The sequence below is a fragment of the Lathamus discolor genome, assembly GCF_037157495.1.
Source record: "Lathamus discolor isolate bLatDis1 chromosome W unlocalized genomic scaffold, bLatDis1.hap1 SUPER_W_unloc_1, whole genome shotgun sequence".
Lineage (NCBI taxonomy): Eukaryota > Metazoa > Chordata > Aves > Psittaciformes > Psittacidae > Lathamus > Lathamus discolor.
Window position 1 is genome coordinate 69,968 of NW_027069096.1, and position 3,974 is coordinate 73,941.

Genomic DNA, 3,974 nt, shown 5'->3' on the forward strand with positions numbered 1-3,974 from the left:
ACTGGACCTTCCTTCCCTTCTTTTCCTAACTACCAGCCTGCCTTACTGGACCTTCCTTCCTTCCTTCCTTTTCTAACTACCAGCCTTCCTTACTGTACCTTCCTTCCTTCCTTCCTTTTCTAACTACCAGCCTGCCTTACTGGACATTCCTTCCTTCCTTCCTTCCTTTTCTAACTCCCAGCCTGCCTTACTGGACATTCCTTCCTTCCTTTTCTAACTACCAGCCTGCCTTACTGGACATTCCTTCCTTCCTTCCTTCCTTTTCTAACTCCCAGCCTGCCTTACTGGACATTCCTTCCTTCCTTTTCTAACTACCAGCCTGCCTTACTGGACCTTCCTTCCTTCCTTACTGCACCTTCCTTCCTCCCTTTTCTAACTACCAGCCTGCCTTACTGGACCTTCCTTCCTCCCTTTTCTAACTCCCAGCCTGCCTTACTGGACATTCCTTCCTTCCTTTTCTAACTACCAGCCTGCCTTACTGGACCTTCCTTCCTTCCTTCCTTACTGCACCTTCCTTCCTCCCTTTTCTAACTCCCAGCCTGCTTTACTGGACATTCCTTCCTTCCTTCCTAACTACCAGCCTGCCTTACTGGACCTTCCTTCCTCCCTTTTCTAACTCCCAGCCTGCCTTACTGGACATTCCTTCCTTCCTTTTCTAACTACCAGCCTGCCTTACTGGACCTTCCTTCCTTCCTTCCTTACTGCACCTTCCTTCCTCCCTTTTCTAACTACCAGCCTGCCTTACTGGACCTTCCTTCCTTCCTTCCTTACTGCACCTTCCTTCCTCCCTTTTCTAACTCCCAGCCTGCTTTACTTGACATTCCTTCCTTCCTTCCTAACTACCAGCCTGCCTTACTGGACCTTCCTTCCTCCCTTTTCTAACTCCCAGCCTGCCTTACTGGACATTCCTTCCTTCCTTTTCTAACTACCAGCCTGCCTTACTGGACCTTCCTTCCTTCCTTTTCTAACTCCCAGCCTGCCTTACTGGACATTCCTTCCTCCCTTTTCTAACTCCCAGCCTGCCATACTGGAAATTCCTTCCTTCCTTTTCTAAATACCAGCCTGCCTTACTGGACCTTCCTTCCTTCCTTACTTACTTCCTTCCTGCACCTTCCTTCCTCCCTTTTCTAACTCCCAGCCTGCCTTACTGGACATTACTTCCTTCCTTCCTTACTGCACCGTCCTTCCTCCCTTTTCTAACTCCCAACCTGCCTTACTGGACATTCCTTCCTTCCTTCCTTACTGCACCTTCCTTCCTCCCTCCCTTTTCTAACTCCCAGCCTGCCTTACTGGACATTCCTTCCTTCCTTTTCTAACTACCAGCCTGCCTTACTGGACCTTCATTCCCTTCTTTTCCTAACTACCAGCCTGCCTTACTGGACCTTCCTTCCTTCCTTCCTTTTCTAACTACCAGCCTTCCTTACTGTACCTTCCTTCCTTCCTTTTCTAACTACCAGCCTGCCTTACTGGACATTCCTTCCTTCCTTCCTTCCTTTTCTAACTCCCAGCCTGCCTTACTGGACATTCCTTCCTTCCTTTTCTAACTACCAGCCTGCCTTACTGGACCTTCCTTCCTTCCTTCCTTACTGCACCTTCCTTCCTCCTTCCTTTTTCTAACTCCCAGCCTGCCTTACTGGAAATTCCTTCCTTCCTTTTTTAAATACCAGCCTGCCTTAATGGACCTTCGTTCCTTACTTACTTCCTTCCTGCACCTTCCTTCCTCCCTTTTCTAACTCCCAGCCTGCCTTACTGGACCTTCCTTCCTTCCTTCCTTACTGCACATTCCTTCCTTCCTTTTCTAACTACCAGCCTCCCTTACTGGCCCTTCCTTCCTTCCTACCTTCCTACCTTCTTTCCTTCCTTCCTTCCTTCCTGGACCTTCCTTGCTGGACCTTCCCTCTTTCCTTCCATCCTGGACCTTCATTCCTTCCTTCCTGGACCTTCCATTCTTCCTTCCTTCCTTCCTTCCTTACTGGACCTTCCTTCCTTCCTTCCTTACTGGACCTTCCTTCCTTCCTTCCTTACTGGACCTTCCTTCCTTCCTGGAACTTCCTTCCTTCCTTCCTACCTTCCTTCCTTCCTGGACCTTCCCTCCTTCCTTACTGGACCTTCCTACATTCCTTCCTTACTGGACCATCTTCCTTCCTTCCTGGACATTCCTTCCTTCCTTCCTGGACCTTCCATCCATCCTTACTTCCTTCCTTCCTCCCTCGACCTTCCATCCTTCCTTCCTGGACCTTCCTTCCCTTCTTTTCCTAACTACCAGCCTGCCTTACTGGACCTTCCTTCCTTCCTTTTAACTACCAGCCTGCCTTACTGGACCTTCCTTCCTCCCTTCCTTACTGCACCTTCCTTCCTGCCTCCCTTTTCTAACTCCCAGCCTGCCTTACTGGACATTCATTCCTTCCTTTTTTAACTACCAGCCTGCCTTACTGGACCTTCCTTCCTTCCTTCCTTACTGCACCTTCCTTCCTTCCTTTTCTAACTCCGAGCCTGCCTTACTGGACATTCTTTCCTTCATTCCTTACTGCACCTTCCTTCCTTCCTTTTCTAACTCCCAGCCTGCCTTACTGGACCTTCCTTCCTTGCTTTTCTAACTCCCAACCTGCCTTACTGCACCTTCCTTCCTCCCTTTTCTAACTCCCAGCCTGCCTTACTGGACATTCCTTCCTCCCTTTTCTAACTCCCAGCCTGCCTTACTGGACATTCCTTCCTCCCTTTTCTAACTCCCAGCCTGCCTTACTGGACATTTCTTCCTTCCTTTTCTAAATACCAGCCTGCCTTACTGGACCTTCCTTCCTTACTTACTTACTTCCTTCCTGCACCTTCCTTCCTCCCTTTTCTAACTCCCAGCCTGCCTTACTGGACATTCCTTCCTTCCTTCCTTCCTTGCTTCCTACCTTCTTTCCTTCCTTCCTTCCTTCCTGGACCTTCCTTGCTGGACCTTCCCTCTTTCCTGCCATCCTGGACCTTCATTCCTTCCTTCCTGGACCTTCCATCCTTCCTTCCTTCCTTCCTTCCTTACTGGCCCTTCCATTCTTCCTTCCTTACTGCACCTCCCTTCCTCCCTTTTCTAACTCCCAGCCTGCCTTACTGGACCTTCCTTCCTCCCTTTTCTAACTACCAGCCTGCCTTACTGGACCTTCCTTCCCTTCTTTTCCTAACTACCAGCCTGCCTTACTGGACCTTCCTTCCTTCCTTCCTTTTCTAACTACCAGCCTTCCTTACTGTACCTTCCTTCCTTCCTTCCTTTTCTAACTACCAGCCTGCCTTACTGGACATTCCTTCCTTCCTTCCTTCCTTTTCTAACTCCCAGCCTGCCTTACTGGACGTTCCTTCCTTGCTTTTCTAACTACCAGCCTGCCTTACTGGACCTTCCTTCCTTCCTTCCTTACCGCACCTTCCTTCCTCCCTTTTCTAACTCCCAGCCTGCCTTACTGGACATTCCTTCCTTCCTTTTCTAACTACCAGCCTGCCTTACTGGACCTTCCTTCCTTCCTTCCTACCTTCCTACCTTCCTACCTTCCTTCCTTCCTTCCTGGACCTTCCTTGTTGGACCTTCCCTCTTTCCTTCCATCCTGGACCTTCATTCCTTCCTTCCTGGACCTTCCATCCTTCCTTCCTTCCTTCCTTCCTTACTGGCCCTTCCATTCTTCCTTCCTTACTGCACCTCCCTTCCTCCCTTTTCTAACTCCCAGCCTGCCTTACTGGACCTTCCTTCCTCCCTTTTCTAACTACCAGCCTGCCTTACTGGACCTTCCTTCCTTCCTTCCTTACTGCACCTTCCTTCCTCCCTTTTCTAACTCCCAGCCTGCCTTACTGGACATTCCTTCCTTCCTTTTCTAACTACCAGCCTGCCTTACTGGACCTTCCTTCCTTCCTTACTTACTGCACCTTCCTTCCTCCCTTTTCTAACTCCCAGCCTGCCTTACTGGACATTCCTTCCTTCCTTTTCTAACTACCAGCCTGCCTTA